Genomic DNA, 14,737 nt, shown 5'->3' on the forward strand with positions numbered 1-14,737 from the left:
CAAGGATATATATATATGAATTTCATGTTGGAAAGGCTCAACATAAGGAAATTCTGTATATGGGTCCATTATTTGCGTTCTAAAATTTGATTATGATTACGGCATCCCTTTTCATAATCTGAATTATGAGAACTTGGCAAATTGAAATGGACATATTATAGCAAAAGACTAGTTTAGTCTTTATGTGAGACATCATGAATCGTGTCCCATATGCTTCGGATATAGGATCGATTACATGTGCTATATTCATCCGTTCTAAAATTTTCCAAATGCCTGGGGCATTAAGAAGGGAAAAAGGTTTAGAACTGGATATGACTAAAAGGATTAAACAATTGTCGAGGACAATCTAAGGTTTACCAAAGATTGGTTACTCAAGGACAATTGGAAGTATAGTGATAATTCTGGAAGGACCATATTGACATAATCTGTAAGGAGGCAACTCTTGTTCAGAAGTGATAGTCAAAATGGAATCTGGAAATGTTTCAAAGTTAGGATTTTCAAATCTGTGTAAGATTAAGGAAACTTAATGCAAGAAGGATGTTTCCAAGAAGTTGATCTCCTTTGGAATGCTCTGTAATGTTTGTTGTCAAGTCTTTATGACTTTGTGCATAATCATTACAAGAGGATCAATGCATATAAGTTTAGAATCTGACAGATTCCAGTAAATGGCATGAATTTGGAATTCTTGCATTTGCAGTAAGGATTTGGGAGTGTGAAAAGAGAATCATTGAAGTTATGTTCAATGGATCTAGTTCACAAAGTAAAGATCATAGACAAACATAGTATGCATACTTGGTGTATGGCATGACTAGTGTTTAAGAAAACATAGTGTACATGCTTGGAGCATGGGACAACTATTGTTTTAAATTCAAGAATAAAGTTGATAGCTGAAACAGTATACAATGAATAATGTGTAATCATATGGTGATAAATAAAAGGTGTTTTATTTATATTCATAAGTTCTGAGACCATATTGGATTCAATTATTGTTGTGTTTCACTTTGCATGTTTTGACTTCCCGAATAAACTAGGTTATTCTTCCGGAATGACTAAGTTATTCAAACCATCCACAGTCGGTCATATTTTGGAAGTAGATATGAATTAAGACTGTCATGATGGGTTGTAGAGGTCTAAGGTGTTGGACAAGGCTACAGCAATCATGAGTGCTCATAAGTTCTGAGTATTGGATTCAACCCGCGCTCGTTGGAATCACTTCATGGATTTTATCACGAGTGATCATGAGACGATAATATCTTATATTCTTCAAACCTAGAGATATGAGTTGTTACTATGAGTTGATAGTACATTGATTGCACGAAACCGCATTTGGTAACTCTGTGCTATAAAACGTGCCTTTGTGTATGATTCAACAAGTAGTAGAACAAGCCATATGAGTCGAAGTTTATCCGTTCCTTTTACCTTCGGGATAAAAGTGATATCTGTGGGCCCCTCGATGATTTGATGATGACAAATGGAAGTGTTCGGCTGGGCCAGGACTGATTTGATTTGTTCAATTAGTCAGTCGTCATAAATCGGAAATCGGGAAACAACAAATGGACAGAGAGAATGATTATAATCCATGTCTCAGTCCATATGATATCTAGAATGGAGGAATATATGATCCCTTATCTAATGGACAAGTCACTGACAAAGGTCAGAGTTTATCTACAAGGTCAGAGTTCGACAGAAGCTTTTGAGAGCTACGATTGCCGGTTGGTTCCTGAAGTCATACGCAATAATAGTTTTAGACTTATCCAAGTGGGAGACTGTTGGATTAATGTCTAAGTCCATAACTATATTTGGTAAGACTTGACCCGACCCGGCATGGTCCATTTGGGTTGCATACCATCATGCACTTGAATGAGAGAAATAAGACACTTATGGTTATTAATATATTATAAGTTCTAGTATATTAATAATAAGAATAATAAGATTATTTAATTAGTATTGATCAAGAATTAATCTAGGATTAATTAAGTGATCAAAAAGAAGACTAATTAAATATATGGGTTGATTGTGTAAATCATCCATACTTGTATAGTGGGCTAATGCTCCATGGATAATCAAGTTGGGCTAAAACCCATAGGATGGTCCATGGATGCTCCATGGTGTATTTGTACCCATGGATCCAAGGAAATGGAAAGCCATGACAATTAAGAGTTTACCCTAATTGTGTAACTATATAAGCATCTTATTATTGAGGAAAAATTGGCCACTAGAGATAGTGAAGAAAGGGCTAGCCGATTTTGAAGAGTGTAGAATTCTCTCAAGTCATTCCAAGTGTTTTGATGATTGTGATTCCATTTGAGGTGTCACACTTGGGGCACTAGGCACTCAAGCTACATGAAGATTGTCTACACCAAAGAGGTATGTATTCTATCTTGCTATAGTTATTGTTTTGTATGCTAGATTAGAATAATACCTTGGAAGTTCTTATTTGCATGTATAATAGAGAAAACATAGATCCAAGGTATTTAGGGTTGCATGTACACTTAGGAAGTGTTAGAATGCTCAAAACCCAACAGTATGGACGGCTTGTGGACCAAGATCTAGGTCCTAAGGAATTTGGGTTTGAGCTAAACCCACTAAGTAAAGGTATTAACGGGTAAAGTTGGAAACTTTACCCTTAAAATGACATTTTTAGTGTATGTGAGAAGCATGAAGCTTAGATCTGAAGAGTAGGGGATTAATCCATTAAGATGGCCCAAACACAGTAAAGAACTCGTCGAGTCCATAGAGGAACTCTACGAGTTGAGTCGATTTGTCCTGATTCTGAATAGGGTAGAACTCGACAAGTATGAGGTGGGACTCGATGAGTTGACTCTCTTTACCATGACTACCAGTAGCAAGGGAACTCAGCGAGTCAGGATGATGGATCGACGAGTTGGATGGTGATTTCAGGGCTTCTGATTTATGGAAACGGCGAGTTGATGGGTAAACTTGGCGAGTTGAGTCAACCTAGAATGTTGACTTTGACCAGGGGTAAAATGATCATTTTACCCTAAGAAGGATTATTGGATTTTGACTAAGTGTTATTGTGATAATGATAGTCAGGATGTCGTTGGAGCAGCCGTTAGAGATTCCTCACCGCGAGATTTCACAGTCAGCTTTGCAAGGTGAGCTTTCCTTCAGTAGGAATGGGTCGAAGACACCAATGTCGTCCTGTTTATGTATGTTAGCATATGTCGGACATAGGTCCGATGCCGAGGTTAGCCTGATGTAGGTTATATGTTTCCGGACTTCGGTCTGATGCCGGGGGAAGCCCGAGGAATGTTTGTATGCTTGATGTCTTTGTGATTCTTACATGTGTTTGTTTGTATGTTCTGGGCTGCGGTCCGATGCCGGGGCAAGTCTGAGGAATGGTTTATATGCTTATGTTATGTGTTTACATTATATGCTTTGTTTATATTCTATATGTATACCGGACTTCGATCCGATGTCGGGCAGGGCTGGATGTCGGACTACAGTCCGATGTCGGGCGGGGCCTGATGTAGCTGGCAAGGCCCAATGTGTGTTATTATGTGATTATGTGTATGTTATGTGGTAGTTTAGGGAGACTCACTAAGCTTCTTTCCTTACAATTTTCAGTTTTGGTTTCAGGTACTTCCGCTAGTAAGGGGAAGAGCTCGGGATGACTGCATCGCACACACCATAACATTTAGCCTAGGATGATTTACTCTGATATTTGGACATGTGATTTTGATAAAATGTTTTGATGTGATGTTTTGAGATATTATCACTTATGTTTTTATGAGATGATTTGGGTTACCATGGTTTTATTTATAAATTAAAAACGAATTTTTTGGACCGTATTTTTGGGATGTTTCACAATCGCACCTTACCTATAATATGATCGAACCTGGTTGTTCCTTACTTGATAGATCTTGAAAGTACACTTTGAGTTAATGGTAAATCTAGACTAATAATTTCTCACAATGAATATTAGACTAAAATCTTGCAATAATAATACTAGGTTTCATCAAAGGAAAAGACGATTGTTAGAAGCGAAGCGCTACCCGAATTTCGATTCATCACTTTAACAAATGAGGCATAGTTACTTTCATCTTACACATAGATATGAAGTATTTATTATAAATTACATGCTATGTGTACATATTATCTGTGTTCTTGATATCTATATTGGATGAACAAAATATACATGTTTTATTTGAATTAAACTATAGATGTATTATATATATATATATATATATATATATATATATATATATATATATATATATATATATTGGGTAAAGATGGTCATTTTACCCTAAGAAGGATTATTGGTTTTTAACTAAGTGTTATTTTGGTAATGATAGCTCGGGGGATCGTCGGGGCAGTCGTTAGAGATTCCTTACCATGAGATTCTGCATTCAGCTTCGGGAGGTGAGTTTCCTCTTGTATGAACAGGTCAAAGGCACTAATGTCAGCCCGTATTGTTATGTTAGCATGTTCCGAACTAAGGTCCGAGGTCGGGTGGTGCCTGATGTATACTTATATGGTTTCCAGATTTCGGTCCAATGTCAGGTGATGCCCAATGATTGTTTGTATGGTTTATGTCTTCATGATTTTTGCATGTGTATGTATTTGTATGTTTCTAGATTACGGTCCGATGTCGGGCAATGCTCGAGGAATGTTTGTATGCTTTCGAATTTCGATACGATGTCGGGAGGGGCCCGAGGAATTTTTATATGTTTATGATAGGTGATTATTTTATGTGTATTTATTGATATGTTATATGTATACCGAATTTTTCTCGATGCCGGGTGGGGCCTAATGCCGGACCCTGTCCGATGTAGGGCGGGGCCGGATGAAGGGGCAGGGCTCACGATATGTTTGTATGTGATTATGTGATTATGTGTATGGTATATGGTAGTTTGGGGAGGCTCACTAAGCTTCGTGCTTACGGTTTTTGGTTTTGGTTTTAGGTACTTCCAGTAGCAATGGGAAGAGCTCGGGATGACTACATTGCACACATCATGATGTTTTTAGCCTGGGATTGTTTACTCTGATATATTCGACAGATGTGTTGATATGACAAACTATTACTTACGTTTTGATGAGATGATTTTGATAACTATGGTTTTATTTAATTAATAAAAATGAAATTTTTGATCATGATTTTTGGGATGTTACAAGTTAGTATCAGAGCCTACGTTTGAGGGATTCGGGCACACTCTTGGGTGTATCTGAACTCAAACTAAGAACTTGGTAAGGAAATTTTCAAAAGAAAATCATTTTATAAAAAGGATTTCCAAAAAGAAAAAAGGGTGTCGTGCATGCAACCAGCCGAGATCAAGTAAGTTCTCCCAAATTACCCATACATGTTGTTTATGATATGATATGGTTATAAGAACTGCGTGCTAGATTAGCGTTAAGGATCTAGGAAGGATGCCTTGTATGCCTGATGTATGTGTATCAGAACTACATGCTAGAATAAGGCTAAGGATCTAGGAAGGATGCCTTGTATGCCTACTGTATGTGCTTATCGAACTACATGCTAGTACCGATTAGTCAATGATACGAAGGCGTGATCAGGATATGCTTGATTTTGATTGCTCAATGTACGAATGTTGCTTGCTTTGTGCTTTTAGGAGTTCTAAGTATCTTTAACTAACTAGTAAATGAATATGTTAATTTACATATTACGATGAGTAAATAATTTCAGAAGGTTAGGTTTAGCCCTATTCTGTAGCTCTCGTTCGAGTCTAACCGTTGTAGGGAGAGACCTCTCATTCAAAGAATTATCTGGTCTTAGTAATATGTAATGGTATTCACAAGCTAGTTAGAAGGAGATAGGAGGGACTTCTTATGCAGCTGATGGCAGAGAGTGGTTTGGAGATTAACTTAGGGCAAGCCTAGGATGAGATTAGCGCGAAGAGAAGTAGTAGAAGAAAGGACTTGGTGGAGTCTAGGAAATTCTGGAGGAAAGTAGGGATAGATGTGGAAGGTAGTATGGGCCCCTACTGCTGAAAACAGAGGATCCGTACTCGAGTCAAGGAAAGCTGAGATGAATCTAGGTAACTTGTATTATGTGTGATCCCTCGAGTTATGATGAGTATTCTGATGTTTGTTATGGTGTATTTTCAGTGTGGTAAGGCTACACACTAGACCAGTTGGCAGTTCTGGCGCTAGTGAGGGATTAGGCTCGGGCTCTGGAGCCGGGCAGCTCGATGACTAGATGAGAGAGTTTATTTCATCTAAGATTACACGCAGTATTATGGACCAGACTCTTGTGATCTTCAGTACGGTTAAGGAGGACATTTGGAGATTCTTGATGAGAGGTTGGGTGCTTTTCGCACCGAGATGGCGACAATGATAGGGGCAAACACGTTCACAATTAGGGAGTTTCGAGCTTCTAGACCTCCAGACTATCATGGGGCATGGGACCCCATTACAAGCAGCAGGTGGTTAGCAGAAGTTGCCAACGCCTTTCGCACTAGATGTTGTCCCAAGGCGGACAAGGTCTGACTTGCTTCCTGACTTCTGAAGTATAGGGCCCTTGATTGGTGGGAGGAGGTTGGACAAGCTATTGGAGATGATACCGCAATTGATGCGATAACCTGGAGTGATTTATCGGCCAGATTCAGGGCCGATTTTGCACTTGTGATCAAGGTGCAATAGCTTGCCAAGGAGTTCCAGGATCTCTAGTAGACTAGTTGACTATGGCATAGATCACCGCTATGCTTAAGGAGGCAGCCCTTCTCGTTCTGTAGTACATGGTAAATGAGGAGATGAAAAAGGCCCGGTATCATGAGATGCTGAGGAGTGATATAAGGAAGTTTGTTAGCCACTCCAGCTGCAAGACGCTGGAGGATATGATAGCGAGGGCCCGGGAAAGGGAGTTGGATTTAGAGATGGAGAGGAAGAGGAACTAGATGGGGTTCAGATAAGGAGTTCAGGCAAGAAGCCCAAGGTATCAGATCACATATCGAGGAGCCAGCAGAACCACAACTGTTGTGGCAAGTGTGACAAGATGCACAAGGGGGTATGCATGGTGGGTAGTTCGGGCTGCTTCAAGTGTGGTCGGACTGATCATGTCACAAGGGATTGTGCTGCTACCACCACCACCACTGCAGTATCTGATCTGATTTTTTTCCAGTGCAATCAGAGGGGCCACAAGAGGTCCCAATGTCTGAGTTTAGTAGCAACAGCAACGGGACAGGTGGCAGCACCCGCTCCTGTGACACTGAGGATTACCGATGGCCGTTAGGGCCGGACAGAGGTCCCTACGGCGAGGAGCAGGGTTTTTCAGCTGACTGCGGAGGAGGCACGTGCAACTCCCGATGTTGTGATGGTTATGTATCTTTTCCTTATCTCTTTATTTGTATCGATTATTGCTTATGTTATGTGTTTTATTATAGGATGATTCCTTGTGAATGATATATCTGCTTTGGAATTATTTGATTTGGGGGCTACCCGATCTTTTGCATTTCTCGTGCTAAGCAAGCCATTTGTTGGAGCTCCAGGAGAGTTGGATTGTCCACTTGATGTAGAGATAGCGTATGATAGCACCCTTCGGGATGCGAGGGCTCATTGGGGATGTACACATCAGTTATTTGATGAGTATTTTTCCATGGATTTATTCAATATTCCCTTGCGAGGGAATAAGGCTATCGTGGGTATGGATTGGTTGAGCCCCAATGGGGTAGTGATCAATTGCGAGTAGCAGCTTGTACGAGTTAGGACCCTAAGTGGGGGAGGGTTGGTGATTCAGGGAGAGAGGCCACATAATGGGCTGAGTTAGTGTTCAACAGCGAGAGCTATGCGCTACCTTCACCAGGGTTGTGCAGGTTATGTCGCCTATCTTATGGATACCCGACATAAGGGTAAGGTGACAATGCATGATGTACCGATCGCAAGGGAGTATCCGAACGTGTTCCTGGAGGAGTTTCCTTGAGTACCTCCGGAGAGGCGGGTAGAGTTTAGGATTGAACTAGTTCCTGGTGCGGCTCCGATAGCCAAGGCACCATATCGATTGGCTCCTCCCGAGATGCAGGAGTTGTCTACACAGTTGCAAGAGCTGTTAGACAAATGATTTATTAGGCCGAGTAGTTCTCCATGGGGAGCCCCGATCCTATTTATGAAGAAGAAGGACGGGTCACATCGGAAGTGTATAGACTACCGGGAGTTGAACAAGGTAACGGTGAAGAACTGTTATCCCCTCCCGAGGATTGACGATGTATTTGATCAGCTTCAGGGTGCATCTTGGTTCCCCAAGATCGATTTAAGATTAATTTATCATCAGATGCGATTCAGGGGTGACGATGTGTAGAGGACATCCTTTCAGACTCGCTATGGTCACTATGAGTTCGTGATGATGTCGTTTGGGCTCACCAATGCTCCTGTTGCATTCATGGATCTCATGAACCGCGTGTTCAAACCGATGTTGGACCGGTCTGTAATACTTTTCATCGAGGATATCTTTGTTTACTCCAAGACTCAGGAGTAGCAAAAGGAGCATCTCAGGTGGTGTTGGAGACACTGGGGAGAGAGAGAATTTTCGAAAAGTACTCCAAGTGTGAGCTCTGGTTGCGCGAGGTGCAGTATCGGGGGCACCTTGTCAACCAGAAGGGTATTCTAGTCGATCCGGCCAAGGTAGAGGCCGTGATGCGGTGGGAGATTCCCAGGTCTCCATTTGAGATTCAGAGTTTTCTTGGTCTGGCGGGTTATTATCAGAGACTCATCCAAGATTTTTCCAAGATTCTTGTTCCCTTGACCTGAATGACCAAGAAGTCGGTGACATTCCGCTGAGGGACTAAGTAGCAGGTAGCTTTCAAGACTCTCAGACAACGGTTGTGTGAGGCACTGATTCTGACTCTGCCGGAGGGTGTCGACCATTTCGTGGTTTACTATGACACGTGAAGGAAGTTGAAGCCTCATGAGTCGAACTATCCGACGCATGATGTGGAGCTAGGGGTTATGGTTTTCTCCCTCAATATTTGGCAACACTACCTCTATTAGGTTCGTTCTACCATTTACACGGCCATAAGAGCTTGAGGTACCTGATGGATCAGCCGAATATGAACATGAGGCCCCATTGTTGGTTGGATGTGGTGAAGGATTATGATTGCGAAATCCTTTATCACACAGGGAAGGCCATTGTAATGGCAGATGCTCTCAGCCGCAAGGCAGTCGCGGCTCCAAATCATGATATATGTCTGAGAATGACAGTGATTACTCCGTTGTTGGAATGGATTCAGGAGGCACAGGTCGAGGGTATGAAGCAAAAGCACCAGAAGTGTGAGCGGATCATAAGCCAGGTAGCTTCATTCGATTATGATAGTCATGGATTGTTGACCCTACCTCGGAGGGTCTTTGTTCCTTGCCGGGATGGTGTACGCCAGGTTCTGATGGACGAGGCTCACAAGTCGAGATTCTTCATTCATCCTGGGGTGACGAATACGTATCGAGATTTTTGCCCTGGTTATTGGTGGCCCTACATGAAGCAGGACATAACATGATATGTGGAGTGGTGCTTGACTTGCATGAAAGTCAAGGTCGAACACCAGCGACCTCATGACAAGATGCATCCGTTGGATATTCCCGTTTGGAAATGCGAAGATATCACTATGGATTTCATCACGAAGCTTCCCAGAACTGCACATGGAGTGGATTCAATTTAGTTCATTGTGGATCGGTTGACCAAGAGTGCTCATTTCATCCTGATCCAGAAGAGTATATCGGCTGAGAAGCTAGTCGAGATCTATGTACGTAAGGTGGTGGCACATCATGGAGTGATGGTGTCGGTTGTGTCAGACCAAGATGTTCGCTTCACTTCCAGGTTTTGGAAGTGATTTCATGACGAGATAGGTACTCGTCTTGACTTCAATACAACTTTTCACCCTCATATGGATGGGCAGAGTGAGAGGACGATTCAGACTCTAGAGGATATGTTGCATGCATGCATATTAGATTTTGGAGGGAGTTGGGATACATATCTTCTGTTAGCGGAATTTTCGTATAACAACAGCTATCATGCTAGCATAGATCGACCACCCTTCGAGATGATCTACGGGAAGAAGTGTAGGACCCCAATCTGTTAGGGTGAGGTCGGTCAGAGATTCATGGGGAGTACTAACGTGGTACTCAAGACCACATAGAAGATCCTACAGGTCCGAAGCAGGCTCCAGACTGCTCAGAGTTGGCAGAAAAGCTATGCCGACAAGTGTCGATTAGACCTAGAGATGCAGGTAGGGGATATGGTCCTCCTGAAGGTGTAATGTTGGAAAGGTCTCATCCGGTTCAGGAAGCGGGGAAAGTTGGGCCCCAGGTACATCGGTCCGTTCAGGGTTTTGGCTTGGGTGGGTCGGGTTGCTTATCATTTGAATCTTTCAGTAGAGCTCCGTCAGATTCAGAACACCTTTCATATCTCTTAGCTGCGGAAGTGTTTAGTGGATGATTCTGAAGTTGTACCCTTAGAGGATATTCAGGTGGAAGAACACATGAATTGTATTTAGAGACTGATAGCGATTCTCGATTGAAAGGGGAAGACCTTAAGGAATAAGGTTGTGGAGTTGGTTAAGGTATAGTGGCAACACCGAAAGGGATCGGAATGGACATTGGATCTGGAGAAGGAAATGGGGGAGCATTACCCTGTTTGTTCCCTTATATGTTGAATTATTGCTTTTGGACCTTGTAATTAGTAACACTCAGTCTAGGTATTATTTATATTTTGTTCCCTTATATGTTGAATTATTGCTTTTGGACCTTGTAATTAGTAAGTTTGAAGGATGGAGGGACTGTTTCTGCCAATTCGAGATTTTGGAGGCGGAGCCTGAACATGGGGCGTTCCCTTGAGGAACGCACTGCGTTCACGTGCAAAATGCAAGCCCAAACTTTTAGGGTTTGGGACCTATATAAAGAACACTATGTCCCATACCTCAGCCTCTTTACCAGCCTCCTTAACTCATAAACCCTAAAAACCCTAATCTTCTTCATCTTTGTGTGATCTTGATCTTGTGAAGTGCATTTTAGTAGCTTGGAGCCTTGGAAGAAGGGAAAGAGGAAGTTAGTGAAGGAGAAGTTGTGTAGCTTGAGCTTAAGGATCAGAGTTATCATCATCATTTAGCACTCACTTGAGGTAAAAAGTTCAAAACTTGCTTCATGAATACTTTGATATTTTGTAATGGGATTTTGGACCTTTTTGGTCCCAAGAATGAAGCTTTATTGTTCCAACTCCGTTTCTCGGCTTAAGGTTGCCACCCTTAGTGCTATTTGAGTCCCAACGACAGAAATGTTACCGAATTGAGGGTCTTGATGAGCCCATGTATGAGATTAAGACCCTTTTATGGAAGTTGATTTCTATTTCTTGAGATTGGGACTTTTGGGGGCATGCAAAGTCACAAAGTCCATGACTTTATGATTCTAGAGGTCCTAAATCGCTTGGATCTACGTTTGGGTAGCATGGATTTAAGCATTAAGTACCTAATAAGACTTTTGGAACCAGCATGTTAACGCGCCGTGTAGGGTTGAGGAACACCCTTCGTTCCGATTTGGGTCTGCGATCTGAGTCGGTGGCGAACGCCCAACGCTCAACCAGGGAATGTCGTGCATTTGGGGCATCAGTGGGACTTCAGACCTTTTTTCCTTGGACTTGGTTTTGGGGCTTTAATGGACTATGTCTTATTTTGAGCCTAGGGTTAGGCCTATTAGAGGGTTTGGGCCTAATTTACAAAAATTAGGCCATTAGCGGGCTTGGGAATTCTACCTAGTATTGGACTTTTCACGATATCGTTTTGGGCCTTAGGCATGGACCAAATTAAATCAAGGGTAAAATGGTCATTTTGCCCTAAAAAGGATTATTGGTTTCAAACTAAGTGTTATTTTGGTAACGATAGCATGGGGGTCGTCGGGGCAGCCGTTAGAGATTCCTTACCGTGAGATTCTGCATTTAGCTTTATGAGGTGAGTTTCCTCCTGTATGAATGGGTCAAAGGCATCAATGTCGGCCCGTATAGTTATGTTAGCATGTTCCAGACTAAGGTCTGATGTCGGGTGATGCCTGAGGGATTTAGTATGCTTGATGTCTTCGCGATTCTTGCATGTGTCTGTATTTGTATGTGTCCAGATTACGGTCCAATGTCGGGCAATGCCCGAGGAATGTTTGTATGCTTCCAGATTTCGGTCTAATGTCGGGCACGGCCTGAGGAATGTTTATATGTTTATGATAGGTGATTGTTTCATGTGTATTTGTTGATATGTTATGTGTATACTGAGCTTTGCTCGATGCAGGGCAGGGCATGATGTCGGACATTGTCCGATGCCAGGCGGGGCCCGATGTCGGAAATTGTCCGATGTCGAGCATGACCCGATGAAGGGGTAGGGCTCATAATATGTTTATATGTGATTATGTGATTATGTGTATGGTATATGGTAGTTTGGGGAGACTTACTAAGGTTCGTGCTAACAGTTTTTAGTTTTGGTTTCAGGTACATCCGGTAGCAAAGGGAAGAGCTCGGGATGAGTGCATTGCAAACACCATGATGTTTTTTGCCTGGGATTGGTTATTTTGATATATTTGACAAATGTGGTGATATGAGATACTATTACTTATGTTTTGATGAGATGATTTTGATAACTATGGTTTTATTTAATTATTAAAAATGAAATTTATGGTCATGATTTTTGGGATGTTACAATATCAAGGTGTTGGCACGCTATAATGAAGTTACCATATGCATCGGAATTTGGTGTACACCTCTGTTAGAAAATAAAATAAAGCACTAAATTGTTTTCAAGTCCCCTAGTTGACCATCCTCTTGCTGGGAAATTTTCTTTAACACATAAACTCACTCAAATATTTTCTATGTTAGCCTCTTTATAGTGTCTTTTTTTTTTCTTATGTCTGCCTCTAGAGCCCCATATGGGCCACATAATATTAAAACCAAATATCTATCTCTCTACCAGATAGAGTGACAATTTGCCACTATTCTCTTGATCGAAAACTTGTCAGTCTTTATCTTATTGTATGTTCTATGTACCATTTTATCTAGCTGGAAACCACTGAAGAGGGTGCCTATAGAGAAGGCCTGAACCTCCAATATTTATCTTCTTCTCGTTATAATCTCTTTCTATCTTTTTGGGGAAAGAAGGAAGACGAAATATAGAAATTGAATACAAAAAAGAATACAAACTGATGTATTTATTAATAGATAATCAATACATCAAAATTTTGAAATTAACACACACACACACACAGAGACACACACACACACACACACACACATATATATATATATATATATATATATATATATATATATATATATATATATATAAGAGCTAGAGTTATATGTTTTTTGTATATATTGTGTGTATGTAGGAACCAATCAAAATTTAAAAAAAAATAATAATAACAAATAAATAATATAAAATTATAATAGTAATCTTAACTATATTTAATTATAGTTATTATTTAAAACATTTAATATCCCTTTAAATTAGGGAAATCTTTTTAAAACCATAGAAACCATTGACTCCTCATGACATTCTTTATCATCGACACATACCTATGCATCATCTTCATTATCATTTCACCACTGCCTTTTTTCCTAATCCTCCACACCGTTGACCAACGTCATTCATCACCAGAATAGGTCTGCGGTTACCACCATATACCAACGCCACAATCATCGGATATCAAAGAGGGTGTTCCCTTGCAAAGTGCTACCTATCTCACAAAATGCTTCACTCTCAACTATTACTCATGTGTAATCATAAACATGTATAATTTTTTTTTTCTAAATAAAATCAAATTTGAATTAAACTCCATGTTGAACTATTAATCGATTTGGACACAACATTCATTTTTCAAAATAAAATGAAATCGTATAAAACCCAATTAGTTGATTTCTAATAATGATCTAGATATTTTATTTTATTTCCCTCTTTTTTTATAGTTTATTTTAGTAATTTTAGCTCTTTTCATTAGTATTGCGTTGTATATTTTTTATTTTCTTTATCATGGATCGGGTCGGGTACTTTCTATTTTGCATGAGGTATTTTGCAGGGTTTTAGAGCTCGTTGCAGTTATAGATTAGCTTGGAGATGAGCTTTATGGGTTTTCAATTCGTCAATGGGCTTTACAAATCCATCAAACGAGAAGGATTCATGTTTGATTGTCATTTATCTTATGTTTATGATTCTAGTTCATATTTCTTATGCTTATTTAATACTTTGACCATGAGCTCGGTACTTGAATGAACAATTCTTGTTTTATTTCTTTGGTTTAGCATTAACTCATTGAATCTTCGTAGAACAAGGGCTTTATGATGATAGAAATCATATTTAGCTTATGGATCAAAACTCCTTTATTTATGCGTAAGCATTGACATCCTCTAGAAATTAGGGAATCCTTCATTCTTCAGGCTAATCAACTTTCTTGGATTCAATTGCTTCAACTGAATCCTTGATTTGATTAAGAAGGTGTGTTGTGGGCTTCCCCAACCTCCATATTACCTATGATGAATCTTGGCATAGCATGCTTCATGATTCCTGTAACCAATTTAGGATAAATGATAAGCTTCATATTGAATCCTAATGATAAAAACACAAATGTTCGTTGTGTTGAATTGCCTGGGTTAACCAATTCTCTCCAATATTTAAGCGTCTCACTATCTTGCTTAATTGCAATCCTTTAACTTATTCAAGTCTTTTAGTTTTCAAACAATCACAACCCGCGCCCCCCCTTTTTAGTTTAATTGTAGTTAGTTAGTCCTTTAGTTTTCAAGCAATCA

This window comes from Lactuca sativa, chromosome 7 (assembly GCF_002870075.4).
Source record: "Lactuca sativa cultivar Salinas chromosome 7, Lsat_Salinas_v11, whole genome shotgun sequence".
NCBI classification, from domain to species: domain Eukaryota; kingdom Viridiplantae; phylum Streptophyta; class Magnoliopsida; order Asterales; family Asteraceae; genus Lactuca; species Lactuca sativa.